The 15156-nt window shown below is 45.7% G+C and overlaps 1 long non-coding RNA gene across 1 annotated transcript; it reads right to left on the reverse strand.

Annotated features, from left to right (window-relative positions):
* Window positions 1–712: 712 nt before the first annotated feature.
* Window positions 713–5188, reverse strand: LOC116971099. Its single transcript, XR_004411400.1, has 3 exons — window positions 5004–5188; window positions 3011–3015; window positions 713–743 (listed from the first exon to the last, which is right to left on the reverse strand). It is a non-coding gene; the product is annotated as an uncharacterized LOC116971099 (long non-coding RNA).
* Between the last annotated feature and the right edge of the window lie 9968 nt (window positions 5189–15156).

A 15156-nucleotide genomic window follows, 5' to 3' on the forward strand; every position in this document is an offset into this window, starting at 1 on the left:
CCTTCCCATTACTCTGCGGGTATCCCGGCGACGATGTCCTGTGTTCAAAGCCCCACTTCTGGCTGAAGTGCTGAAACTCTTGTGATGCATACTGGGGTCCGTTTTCCGAGATAACAATGTCAGGAATCCCCTGTCGGGCAAAGTGGGCCTTGAGTTTTTTGATCACTGTGTTGCTCTTAGTGTCAGGTAGATAATCGACCTCCCAAAAGTTTGAATAATAATCTACTGTTATCAGATAGTCTTTATTGTGAAAGGAGAAAAGGTCCATTCCTACCTTGGCCCAGGGTCTGCTGGCCATGTCATGTGGATGTAGTGTCTCTCTTTGTTGCTTTGGGTCCACTGACCTACATATGTCACATTTGGCGATGAAGGTCTTGATCTCCTCGTTCATTCCAAGCCAGTATACACACTCCCTCGCTCGCCTCAGACATCCTTCTACTCCTAGGTGAGAGGAGTGGATCCTGTGAGTGATGTCCACCCTGAGTGCGTCAGGTATCACAACTCTGTCTCCTCGGAACACTATGCCGTCCTGGAAACTCAGTTCATCTTGGAAAGTGTGGTAGTGCCTGATGTCACTTGGTAAGTCATTTTTTCTCTTGGGCCACCCTGACAGTATTCTGTTTGCCACACTCTGTAACTTTGTGTCATAGAAACATAGAAACATAGAAATTAGGTGCAGGAGTAGGCCATTCGGCCCTTCGAGCCTGCACCGCCATTCAATATGATCATGGCTGATCATCCAACTCAGTATCCCGTACCTGCCTTCTCTCCATACCCTCTGATCCCTTTAGCCACAAGGGCCACATCTAACTCCCTCTTAAATATAGCCAATGAACTGGCCTCGACTACCCTCTGTGGCAGGGAGTTCCAGAGATTCACCACTCTCTGTGTGAAAAAAGTTCTTCTCATCTCGGTTTTAAAGGATTTCCCCCTTATCCTTAAGTTGTGACCCCTTGTCCTGGACTTCCCCAACATCGGGAGCAATCTTCCTGCATCTAGCCTGTCCAACCCCTTAAGAATTTTGTAAGTTTCTATAAGATCCCCTCTCAATCTCCTAAATTCTAGAGAGTATAAACCAAGTCTATCCAGTCTTTCTTCATAAGACAGTCCTGACATCCCAGGAATCAGTCTGGTGAACCTTCTCTGCACTCCCTCTATGGCAATAATGTCCTTCCTCAGATTTGGAGACCAAAACTGTACGCAATACTCCAGGTGTGGTCTCACCAAGACCCTGTACAACTGCAGTAGAACCTCCCTGCTCCTATACTCAAATCCTTTTGCTATGAAAGCTAACATACCATTCTTTTTCTTCACTGCCTGCTGCACCTGCATACCCACTTTCAATGACTGGTGTACCATGACACCCAGGTCTCGCTGCATCTTTCCTTTTCCTAGTCGGCCACCATTTAGATGCTCTACTCAGCGTGTCTGCAAGTGTCATCTTGTGTTGCAGCCCTGATGACACTCAGCCTCTCTGGTGAAATGGGTAGGTAGCTGACCATGTTCACAGTCTCTTTATCTGTCTCATTCTCTCCCTTAGTGCTCTCTGGTAAGTATGCTCTACTCAGCGTGTCTGCAAGTAGCATGTCCCTGCCTGGAACATAGGTCACACTGATATCATACTGCTGCAGCCTGAGTAGCATTCTCTGGAGTCTCTTAGGTGCACTAAGTAATGGCTTTCTGTGTATATTTTCTAGAGGCTTGTGGTCGCTTTGTACTGTGACCTCTCTACCATAAGTATACTGATGGAACTATTCCATCCCAAACACTATGGCTAAGCATTCTTTCTCTATTTGGGCATAGCCCCTTTCAGTTGGTGTGAATGCCCTACTACCAAATGCTACCGGTTTACCTTTCTGTGTCAGGGCGGCCCCCAGTCCCGTGTCAGATGCATCACACTGAAGTGTCAACTCCTTTTCCTTGTTGTAGTACTGTAGAACTGGTGCTTTAGCGATTTTGTCTTTCAGTCTTTGAAACGCTCCTTCTTGGATGTCCGTCCATTCCCACATGTTCTCCTTGCGCGTGAGTTGTCTCAGAATCTCAGAGTCATCTGAAAGGTGGTCATAGAACTTAGAAAGATAGTTGACCATCCCAACTAATCTCTGTACCCCTTTCACGTCCGTTGGCCTTGGCATCTCTCTGATTGCCCGTACTTTCTCCGGGTCAACCCTCAGTCCCTCGGCCGTGAGCAGATGACCTATGTAGGGTACCTCTTTTTGTCTGAGCTTGAATTTGTCCGCGTTCAGCTTGATGTTGCGCTCTCTGCACCTGGTTAGAAAGCGTCTGACTTTCTCGTCGTGGTCCTTTCCTGCCTCCTCTTGTGTTGCTCCTTCCCCCATGATTAACACATCATCTGCTATGACGCAGACTCTTGAGAGGCCCTCCAGGGCCTGCATGAGCTTTCTTTGGAACACTTCAGGTGCTGGGCTTATTCCCATCGGCATCCTGTCATCTATCTCTATTCTATATTCACCCTCCATGCAGCCATCTCCGGTGAACACATCCTCAAACTCCTCATTTATTTTGTCCATGGTCACGTGTTTGCCACTATCTCCCTTTGTCACTGGGCTCGGCTCTTTCTTCACTATGTTGTCTATAGCCAGAATATTCTCGTACTGTACTTTTATCAACTTCATTGCCTCGCTGGCTTTTCTGCCCAGTAAAGGGATTCTGCTACTCTGGTCAACCACTTGAAACTCTAGTCGGTACAGCTTGTTGTTTCTGGGGTTTCTGACCTTAACCTTACATGTACCCAGAGGAGTCAACTTGGTGTTGTTATACATCACTAGCACCTTCTCAGTGTGCTCTAACTGTGTGTCTGGGTTTAGTAGATCAATGGAGATGATATTACAGGTGGCCCCACAGTCTATCTGGAAGTCAACTAACTTTTCCCCTATCTTCATTCCTGCAAAGAGCTGCTGGCCCTGACTGTGGCTGTTTTTAACCTGGTTTACAGTTTCATCCTCTCCATTTGCCTCAGTTATACAGTTGACATCCTCATAAGAGTCACTGTCACTAGTCTGCTCTGTAACTGCATGCACTTTCTTAGTTTTCCTACTGCTCTCTTGTCTCAATCTGCACTGAGCTGCAAAATGATTTTCCTTTCCATACTTCTTACACTTTTTTCCAAAAGCTGGGCATTTTTTCTTATTCCTCTCGTGTGTTCTACCACAAAACTTGCACAGTATCTCATTGTCTTTTTGTCTCTCTTCTGCCTGTTTCAGTGCATGTACCTCCTCCACTGTCTGTCCTTGCAGTGTTCTGCTATTCTCCCTTGACAGCTCTGTAGCTCTACAAATGTGCAGGCATGTCTCAAGAGTCAGCTTCTCTTCCCTGAGTAATCTCTCCCTCAGTGCTGAGCTATTTGTACCACACACAAGTCGATCTCTAATCAATGAATCTCTAATGTCCCCAAAATTGTAACTACTAGCAAGTATCTTCAAGTCTGTTACATAGCTGTCCACGTTTTCATCCAATCCTTGGTTCCTCATGAAGAATCGGTACCTTTCCACAGTCTCGTTTACCTTTGGGTTGCAGTACTCGTCAAACTGTATGATCATTTAACTCACTGTGGTCCTCGCTGAAGGGCTAGCACTCGACAAAGTTGCCCAAAGTTCTCTGCCTTTTTCTCCGATGAGATAGTTGAATAGCTTGACTTTTGTGGTCTCTTCGGCGTCTGGCATGGTAAGGTCTATGTACAGTGTGAACTCCTCCTTCCAACTTTTCCATGACTTCGCCAAGTTGTTGGAGTCCGAAACCAAAGTTCCAGGGGGTTTTAGCCCTTCCATCGCTGTCAGCTAGCTGTTGTTTTTTTTTTTTTTCTTTGCCGGCTTCTGTAAGGCTAACGTTAGCCTGCTGCTAGCTAGCTAAACTTTCACTTTTCTAGTTAATTCTGACAATTTTCGACGTCCATCCCACCGCTGCCACCATGTTTCATTATGTTCTGGCTCTTTCTGGACTATACATAATGGACGATTAAAGCAGTCTTGCTTATTGTCTTTGTGCAGTCATCCTCCATGCTGTGTCACGAGCCCGGTGTCACCTCTAAAACAGTCCCCCGTACAACAGTACTTAAATAAACAATCCTATTGCTACAAACCCCACCCCCCACACCCCCCCCCCACTTCCCTCCCCTCCCTCCCCCCCCCCCCACCTTTCCCTCCCAACTCCAGTTGAAGAGGGAAGAGGAAAAATTAGTTAAGACCAAAGTTGGACCCTTGAAGACCGAAAAAGGTAAATTTATTATGGGGAACAAGGAAATGGCAGATGAGTTGAACAGGTACTTTGGTTCTGTCTTCACTAAGGAGGACACAAACAATCTTCCTGATATATAAGTGGCCAGAGGATCTGGGATGACAGAGGACGTGATGTGTGCAACCAAAATCATCCTGAAATACTGCACATTGAACAAAAGAACAAAGAGAAGAAGCCGGAGCTTACAGAGCAGAATGAGAAGCCAATTGTGAGTAATTTTGTTCCCTCACCTCATATGTGTGGGCATATTGGGGCCGGTGAAGAAGCCTGCATCTTCTCCATTGTACCAATACAGGTACAAAGGCGCAAGGGGGACACAGTGTTGCAAACATACGCATTTTGGATCATGGAAGTTCATCTACCTTTTGCACAGAAAGCTTGATGGGAAGGTTGAACATTACAGCACAAAAGACAAGTATTCTCTTGCGTACAATGAACCAAGTGAAGGCTGTGATCAGTCATCATATCTCAGATTTGGAAATATCCAGTCTGGACAAAGACGATTTTATTCAACTATCGGCAGCGGCTCGACTACGGTCCTTCTGTCTTTTTAAAATTTTTGTCTTGTTAAATGTATGTCTTGAGTCTAGTTTTTTAATTTTTTTCTTTAGCTGTGTATATATGTGGGTTGGGTGGGGGAAACCGTTAGTCTCATCCCCGTTCGGGGACCCGACTTTTTCCCTGTCAGGTCTCCGATGCCGTTGGGCCTAACATCGTGGAGCCGGCGGCGGCCTGCGGCCGGGACCAACCTGATGGCTCCAGTCGCGGAGCCTGCGAACCTGACATCGCGGAGCTAGCCAACTTCGGAACGGGAAGAGCCGTGGTGGCGCCCGGCTGCGACCCGACTCCGGAGCTTCGGAGGCTCCAGCCGCAGGCCCGGGGGACAGTAACATCGGGAGCTCGCAGGTCCCTGGTGGGAAACCGCTTCTCGGAGCACCCGCAACGGCAACTTCTCCCGCTGGAATCGCGGGGTTTAAAGGACACGAAGCTGGGCCTAACATCACCCGGCGTGGCTTAAACAGCCACAGGATTTACCATCGCCCGCTGGGGGCTTTAACATCGGGAGCCCCAGTTCGCATCAACGCTGCAGTTGGACTGCTGGATCGTGGGAGAAGTACAAAGGGAAGAGATAAGACGTTGCCTTCGATCACAGTGAGGAGGTGTTGAAGATCCACTGTGATGGATGTTTATGTAAACTGTTTTAAGTGTGGGTCTTGGGTTTTTTTGTAATGTAAGACTGTAGAAAATGCAATTTTGTTCAAACCAAGCTGTTTGAATGACAATAAAAGGCATTCTATTTTATTCTATCTGATGTGTTCACACATAAGACCATGCTGGTTTCTCAGCTAAACATTGCCAGACAAGAAGAGCTGATACAATGGCCTTACTTGAAGGATATCAAGATTCCTGAAATAGACTCTGGCATTGATCTACTCATTCGGACCAATGCTTCAAAGAGATTGGAACCTTGGGAGCTGGTCCAAGGGGATGGACAGTGTGCCGTGAGGACACTACTGGGGTGGGTCATCTATGGTCCCCTCAGAAGAGACAATGAAAGCAGGGATGAAAATGGCTATCCTGCTGCTGCTGTCAATCGAATATCCATTGTAAACCTAGAGGAGCTACTGGTCAAGCAATACAATCACGACTTCAATGAAAGAACCAGCATCGAAACAGAAGACATGTCCAGAGAAGATGTAAAGTTCTTGGATATTATGAACCACTCAGCAAAGATGATAGATGGACACTATTGTCTAGACTTACCTTTCAAACAAGAAAGTGTCAGCATGCCAAATAATCATTGCATAGCAGAGCGGCGCATCCAGAGCCTGAAACGCAGGTTTGGTAAGAATAAGGAACTTCATGATGAACATACATCTTTCCTCACAGAAATGATTGACAATCATTTTTGATTGGCTGAAATGGTACCAGTGGGCCAGCTGAAGTAAAGTGATGGAGAGCTCTGGCACATCCCTCACCATGGGGTGTATCACTCAAGGAAAGGATCCTTAAGGGTGGTATTTGACTGTGGAGCAGTCTTCAAAGGAACATCACTTAACTGCCAACTGCTGCAGGGTCCAGACCTTACCAACTCACTCATTGGAGTTCTCATCAGATTCAGACAAGTACCGGTTGCTTTGATGGCTGATATCAAAGCAATGTTTCATCAGGTCAAGGTATCAGAAAAGCATGTTGACTATCTGCGATTCCTGTGGTGGCCGGAGGGTGATGTGCAGCAGGATCTAGTTGAATTCCGGATGAAGGTACATCTTTTTGGAGCAGTGTCATCACCAAGTTGTGCAAACTTTGCATTGAGGAAGACTGCTGACCTACCGGACGGAGGCTGACCTACCGGACGTGAGCACACAGTTAGCTGCAGACTCCGCCCAGGACAGGAAGGCTCTGCAGGAACGGAAGGGACGTCACGACCGCGGTGCCACAGGTGCTGTCGCCGAGGGAGGACGGACGGACGGAGCCGCGGCTCGAGAGACTCGAGAGACTAACAGAGACTAACAGAGGCAAAGAGGTTTGCCACGCACTGCAAGGGAGCAGTGGACCAGATAGGAAGAGCGGAAGGAATTACCACTAGACAGCCAAACCAGTAGGTAATTTACGGCTGGGGTGAGTACTTTCCCATTTATAGGAGGTAGGATTATATAAATAAGGGGTGTATCAATACAGTAGGGGATTCTTAAATAGGACCAGTTAATTACTTATATAAGATGGGCGGTCAGGAGATGTGCCAATACTGCGAGATGTGGGAATTTGTCGACACCATTGATGTAGAAGATCCCTACAGCTGCAGTAAGTGTTTGAGGCTAGAGGAACTCCAGCTCCGCATTGATGAGCTGGAGACCCAACTTCATACGCTGCGGTACATCAGGGAGGGGGAGTATTACCTGGATGTTTTGTGCCAGGGGATGGTCACACCGACCAGTTTAACTAATTCAGTAGGCAGTGAGCAAGGAAAGGAAGGTGTGGCCATAAGCGAGGCAGGTAGGGGGAACCAGGAGGAGATGCGGCAGGAGCCACAGCCCTTGTCCCTGACGAGCATGACCGAGGCTCTTACTCAATGTAAGGACGGGATCAGGGGCTGTGGGAGGGATGAGCAACCTGGCTGCAGCACCGTGGATCAGGAGGCCATTCAAGAGGGGGGAGTTAGAAGAAATGCCGTAGTGATAGGGGATAGTATTATTCGGGGGGTAGATAAGGTTCTCTGCGGCCAGCAGAACATGTCCCGAAGGCTGTGTTGCCTACCCGGTGCTAGGGTTAAGGATATCTCTGCGATGCTGGAGAGAAATTTGCAGTGGGAGGGGGAGGATCCAGTGGTCGTGGTCCATGTGGGGACCAATGACATAGGAAGGACGAGGAAGGAGGATCTGCTGAAGGAGTTTGAGCAGTTAGGGAATAAATTAAAAAGCAGAACCTCGAGGGTACTGATCTCCGGATTGCTACCTGAGCCACGGGCCAAATCGGCGAGGGTACGTAAAATTAAAAAGCTAAATGCGTGGCTCAAAGACTGGTGTGGGAATAATGGGTTTGGTTTCTTGGGCCACTGGCACCAGTACTGGGACAGGGGGGATCTGTTCTGTAAGGACGGACTTCACCTGAACGGTGCTGGGACTGGGGTCCTGGCAAATCATATAACTAGGGCAGTAGAGAGGTCTTTAAACTAAGTAGCGGGGGGGAGGTATCAAGGGGGGTAATAACGGCAGGGGTAGAGGAAATAGAGCAGGGTATCAGTGGGGAAGCGGTAAGTCAAAATGAGACAGGAGACAGAATGTGTGAAGATAAAGCTCTAGATGTAAAAGGGGTAAAAACGGAAAGGAAGGGTAGTAAAAATCATCTGAAAGTGCTTTATCTAAATGCACGGAGTATTCGAAATAAGATAAATGAATTAACGGTGCAATTAAGTATATATAGTTATGATATCGTGGCCATTACGGAGACATGGCTGCAAGGGGATCAGGACTGGGAGTTAAATATAGAGGGGTACTCGACAATTAGGAAAGATAGACAGGAAAGAAAGGGAGGAGGGGTGGCCCTTTTAATAAGGGAGGGAATAACGGCAATAGAGAGGAAGGATATTGCGTTGAAGGATCAGGATAGTGAAACAGCTTGGGTACAGATAGAGAATAATAAGGGGAAAAAAACACTAGTGGGTGTAATTTATAGACCTCCAAATAGCTGTGACGCTGTTAGTCAGAACATAAATCTGCAAATAGTTGACGCATGTAAAAAGGGAACTGCTGTAATCATGGGGGACTTCAATTTTCATATTAATTGGGCAAACCAAACTGGGCAGGGTAGACTAGAGGAAGAGTTTATAGAATGTATTAGAGACGGGTTCCTAGAACAGTATGTCACAGAACCGACAAGGGGGGAGGCAATCTTGGATCTGGTCCTGTGTAATGAAGCAGGATTAATTAAAAATGTCATAGTTAGGGACTCGTTGGGAACAAGTGACCACAATATGGTCGAATTCCATATTCAAATAGAAGGGGAGCAGGTTGAAACTCAGGCTAGGGTGCTTAGTCTAAATAAGGGGGATTATGAAGGTATGAGGACTGAGCTGATCAAAGTTGACTGGGATAGCAGACTCAAGAATAAGACGGTACATGAGCAGTGGTGTACGTTTAAGGGTATACTGTATAACCTTCAAGAAAAATTTATTCCTATGAAGAAAAAAAGGGGTAAGGGTAAGAACAGTCAGCCATGGCTCAGTAAAACTATAAAGGATAGTATTCGGCTGAAGGCAAGGGCATATAAGGTAGCCAGAGATAGTGGGAGGGTAGAGGATTGGGAAGCATTTAAAGTTCAGCAAAAAATAACTAAGAGATTAATTAAGACGGGGAAAATAGACTATGAAAGGAATTTAGCGAACAACATAAAAACTAATAGTAAGAGTTTTTATAGCTATATAAAAAGAAAAAGGGTGGCTAAGGTGAACGTTGGTCCATTGGAGGGTGAGACTGGAGAGTTGTTGGTGGGGAACATGGAAATGGCAAAGGCATTAAACGAGTATTTTGTATCAGTCTTCACCATAGAAGACACAAAAAATATTCCAACGCTGGATAAACAGGGGGCGGTAGGAATGGAGGAGCTAAATACTATTAAGATCACCAAGGAGGTGGTATTAGGGAAATTAATGAGACTGAAGGAGGATAAATCCCCTGGGCCTGATGGATTACATCCAAGGGTCTTGAGGGAGATAGCGGTGGGGATTGTGGATGCATTGGTGATAATTTTCCAAAACTCCCTGGAGGCAGGAACGGTCCCAGTGGATTGGAAAATGGCCAATGTAACACCTATATTTAAAAAAGGAAGTAAACAGAAGGCGGGTAACTATAGACCGGTTAGTCTAACATCGGTGGTGGGTAAAATGTTAGAGACAATTATTAAAGAAACACTAACGGGGCACTTGGATAAACATGACTTCATCGGACAGAACCAGCATGGTTTTGTGAAGGGGAAGTCCTGTTTAACGAATCTGCTCGAATTCTTTGAGGAAGTAACAACCCGGGTGGATAAAGGGGAACCGGTGGATGTGGTATACTTGGACTTCCAAAAGGCTTTTGACAAGGTGCCACATAAGAGACTATTGCTAAAAATAAAAAATTATGGGATTGGGGGTAATATATTAGCATGGGTAGAGGATTGGCTAACAAATAGGAAGCAGAGAGTGGGGATAAATGGTTCATACTCGGGATGGCAACCGGTAACTAGCGGGGTTCCGCAAGGGTCAGTGCTGGGACCCCAGTTGTTCACAATTTATATAAATGATTTGGAGGAGGGAACCAAGTGTAATATATCAAAATTTGCGGACGATACAAAAATGGGAGGAAAAGTAGGGGATGAGGAGGATAGGAAGAGTCTGCAAAAGGATATAGATAAGCTAGGTGAGTGGGCAACAACTTGGCAGATGAAATTTAATACTAATAAATGTGAAGTCATTCACTTTGGGAAAAAAAATGATAGGGCAAGTTATTTTCTAAATGAGGAGGAGCTGCGTTGTAATGCAACGCAAAGGGATCTAGGGGTATTAGTACATGAATCACTAAAAGTTAGTATGCAGGTGCAGCAAGCAATCAGGAAGGCCAATGGAGTTTTGGCCTTTATTGCTAGGGGGATTGAGTATAAAAACACGGAGGTCTTGCTGCAGCTGTACACAGTATTAGTGAGACCACATTTGGAATACTGTGTACAGTTCTGGGGTCCATACTTAAGAAAGGATGTACTAGCCCTGGAGGCAGTGCAGCGAAGGTTTACAAGATTAATTCCTGCAATGAGGGGATTGACATATGAGGAAAGGTTAAGTAGGCTGGAACTCTACTCTTTGGAGTTTAGAAGAATGAGAGGCGATCTCATTGAAACATATAAGATCGTGAGGGGCCTTGATCGGGTGGATGCACCGAGGATGTTCCCAATGATCGGGGAAACTAGAACTAGAGGACATAGTTGCAGAATAAGGGGGGGCTCTTTTAAAACTGAGATGAGGAAGAACTTCTTCACCCAGAGGGTGGTTAATTTATGGAATTCACTGCCCCAGGGAGCAGTGGAAGCAGAAACTTTAAATATATTTAAGACTAAAATAGATGGTTTTTTAGCTGCCAAGGGGATAAGGGGCTACGGGGAGAGGGCAGGGATATGGACCTAGGTATGGTTAGTATAGTAAGACCTGAGTGATCTCCTGGACAAGTGTCGATCGCCTGGATTGGGGTCGGAGAGGAATTTCCCGGATTTTTTTCCCGAATTGGACCTGGGTTTTTATCCGGTTTTTTGCCTCCCCCAGGAGATCACGAGGTTCTTGGGGTGGAGAGGGGTGATAGCGGTATAAAGGGGAGGGTAGTGTCTTGTGTTCTGTGTCTTGTGTCTACTGTTTGTGGGTAAGTGTGTCTGTTTAGTGTTCAGCCATGAGCGAATGGCGGTGCGGGCTCGACGGACCTGGTGGTCTACTCTCGCACCTACTTTCTATGTTTCTATGTTTCTATGCTGAAGGCAACAAAGCTCGCTTTCTAGCAGAGGTGACAAACACAGTATAGAACAACTTCTATGTAGATGATTGTTTAAAATCCATGCGTTCGGAACAGGAAGCAGTTCAAATGGCAAGAGACCTGACTTCTCTCTGCCAAATGTGAGGATTCATGCTGTGAAAGTGGATCAGCAACAGCTGTGCTGTATTGGCATCCATTCCACAAGAAAACAGAACAAAGGAGACCAGAGAGTTGGACTTGGACAAGGACTGTCAATGGAAAGAGCACTGGGATTGCACTGGTGCGTTGAAACAGATGTATTCAAGTTCAGAATTGCTGTACAGGAATGGCCATGCACAAGACGGGGCATCTTGTCCGTGGTTGGTTCTATATACGACCCTTTAGAATTTTGAGCACCAAATTTACCAGATGCCAGCAAAAGTGGCTATGGTGCTGTTTCATATCTAAGACTGGAAGATGATAACAAAGAAGTGCATGTTGCATTCATAATGGGGAAATCCAGAGTGGCACCATTAAAACAAATGACAATTCCCAGAATGGAGCTGCACAGCAGTCCTAGCTGTCAGAGCGGACATAATGCTGCGAAAGGAATTACAGCTTTAACTGGACAAATCCATCCATCTGCTTAAGTACATCAACAATGAAACCGAACGCTTCCAAACATTTGTAGCAAACAGGATCTCTTTTGTAAGGGATGCTACTGATGTATCTCAATGGAGATATGTTCGCACAATGGAAAATCCTGCAGATGAAGCCTCTAGAGGACTAACAGCAGACCGCTTCTTAAGCTGTAAGAGATGGATCAATGGATCAGAGTTTCTCTGTAAACCAGACAGAGAATGGCCAAAGTATTAACTTGGAATCTGCAATCTCTGCTAATGATCCAGAAATCAAGCAAGATATCACAATTAACGTCATTGTCAAGGACCCATTGAACCCCACAGACTCTCTGATCACCTATTTCTCATCATGGAGGAATCTGAAGACTGCTGTAGCTTGGCTTCGAAAGATAAGGATAAGAAGAAGGAAGAGAAGAAGATTGAAGAATTACTAAAGAAGATTAGATGCCAACACATAGTACATAACTTTTTTTGAATATATTTAAGTTTTTATAGCTCCTTTTATTGTTTATTGGTAATTGTTTTGTTGTATACGTAGAACAATCAAGAGTCAGTGTGTAGGAGCCATTTATGTTTAGGCTAGCTACTGTTGGCATCTATATTACTAAAAGTCTGATCTTGACCACTTCCTGTTGTTCTGTATATTGATTTTAGAAAAAATGCTGCCACTTACTGCTGTGATTTTTGGCTATCTTATTCAGAGTCCCCCTCTGCTGTGCAGGGCAAGAGGATTTTTCCCATCAATGAAAAATAAAAGATTTATTAGTGTTTACAAAATGTTGAGATTCTCTCTCCTGAAGGCCACGCCCCTTCCGGAGGGACTAAACCCCGGAAGTGTTGGGTGCCTCAGTCAGTCGCTGCAAGATGGGGGAGTGAGAGCGTCACGTCTCTTAGTCTGAGCTGTGAATAACACTGAACACATGTCTACTAAACTGTGAGTGTGGTTTTACTGACCTTGAGTGCCTTTAATGTGGTTTGAAAATTAAATTGTGGTTGGTTTGAAATAAAGCACAGCAAATGGTTGTTGGTGGTGGTTGGTTTGGAATAAAGCACAGCAAATGGTTGTTGGTGGTGATTGGTTTGAAATAAAGCACAGCAAATGGTTGTTGGTGGTGGTTGGTTTGAAATGGCAAATGATTCAAATTCTAAACTTCACAACTTCCTGTTTGCACTGTATATTGATTTCAGATAAAATGGTGGGAAACTGCATTTGAATTTGGTGGCCTTGCACCCTGCTTGAAATGGAATTACAAGAATAGCCGTGAGTCAACTGCCAGCCTCGCTCCCTTCAGTTTCCCAGGGGGACGGGACTGGAGTTGGGATGGAAAGGTGGGGGGTGGGGGGGGGGACATGGGTGGGTTAGGTGAGCAGGAGAGTGTGGTTGTTTGCAGTTGCAGAGGGAGGGGGCAAGGGCGGTACAGTTCCCAGTCTCAGCTCCTGTCCAGGGGGGGGCCGGAGACATCAGGACCAGCGGGACACCGACCCCAGGCCCACCAGGCCCACTGCAAGCACGGAGAACCCAGAGGCCAACAGCCAACAGCAACTCCAGCCCAGCCCCGCTCCAACTCCAGAGGAATCCGCTCCCCGATGGGCCGCTACGGCGACAAGTGGCAGTTCGCCCACAGCCCGAGCTGCGCCCCCTCATCTGCCACCCCAAGAACAAGACGTACCTTGCACACCATCAGAAAATTTCAAACATGTTTGATTTTTTGCAAGAGTCGACAAGTTACACGAGTACCTGCCGTTAGCGCCACAATGCACTACGTTGCGTCCACGAATGCCGTACGCTAATCGTACGTTATTACCACGAGGTTTAACTCGGGTTACCTCTTGTGTCAACTCGCAACGTGAGAATGGCCTTTTAGTGTACGGTGTGATCGCTGGTCAGCACGGCCTCAATAGACAGAAGGGCCTTTTCTGCACTGTTTCTCTAAAGTTTAAAGTAAAATAACACATTGGGAGCAGCACTAGACATATCTAAACATGAGATGCCAAAGCTGCAGTAGAGAACTGCATGAATGCTGAATAACAAAAGAAGCATGCAATAGATGAAGCTAGGCAATGCCATAAATAAACGCTCTGTCATATTTGTTCTAAAATTATGGTGGATGATTAAAAAGCTAAAGGGAGGAGGAGGTTCCAATAACATCCGCATCCTCAACGATGGTGGGGCCTAATCTGTGCGAGCCAAAGGCCATTGAAGGATGTGTAACTCTGTTCAGCCAGAAGAGACAAATATATAATCTATCTTGGTGTCCTTCTGAGGTTGTCACCAGCATAGAAGCTAGCCTTTACCACTTCAAGCCACTCGACATGATATATAGAAACAAGCGAGAGGACTGGATGTAGCAAAGATTATGGGGCCGTGCAACATGCTGGTGTAATACTGAGATATCCCAAAATAAATATATCTCAATCAAGCTAATTCAGTCCGGCCACAACATTATTCATCTCTCTGACAATGTGAAAAAAAATTCCAGCTATGTTTTGTCCATAAAATGCAGAACAAATTCAATCTGGCTAATTATTGTTTCCATCAAGCTGTTCTCAATCATCATCTGATTGATGGAAGGTGTCAGGCTATTCAATGCTATACAGCAGCATGTGCTCACCAATTTTCAATTCAATGTTTCACCAGGACTGGTCAGCTCCAGACCTCATATCCTTGGTTCAAATATAATCAAATAGCTAAATTACAAAGGTGAGGCAGGAATGACAGTCTTTGAATTCAGGAAGATACTTTAATATGGCATCTAGGAATACTGGTGTAAACAAAGAACATAGAACGGTAAGTGCACAGGAGCAGGCCGACAACCCACATTCTCTGTGCCAAACATAAGACCAACCCTTATCTGCCTGCACATAACCTATATCTCTCCATTCCCTGCATATTCATGTCCCTTTCCAAAAGTCTCTTGAATGCCACCATCGCATCAGTCTCCAACACCACCATCTCTGGCAGCATGTTCCAGGCACTCACCATCCTCTGTGTAAAAAACTTGCCTCACATCTCCCCTTTAGACTTTGCCCCTCCCACCTTAAACCTATGCCCTCTAATATTTGATATTTCTATCCCAGGAAATATATAATTTTAAGTGTATCAAATATCCCCACAACCTCTGCCATTCCAGACAATCCAAGTCTGTCCAACCTCTACTTGTAGCTAATGCTCCTAATCTAGGCATAATTCTAGTAAACCTCATCTGCACTCTTTCTAAAGGCACCACATTCTTCTTGTAATGGGGTGACCACAACTGCACGTATAACTGAAATCAAACAGCATCAAG

Source organism: Amblyraja radiata, chromosome 3, assembly GCF_010909765.2.
Source record: "Amblyraja radiata isolate CabotCenter1 chromosome 3, sAmbRad1.1.pri, whole genome shotgun sequence".
NCBI lineage: Eukaryota > Metazoa > Chordata > Chondrichthyes > Rajiformes > Rajidae > Amblyraja > Amblyraja radiata.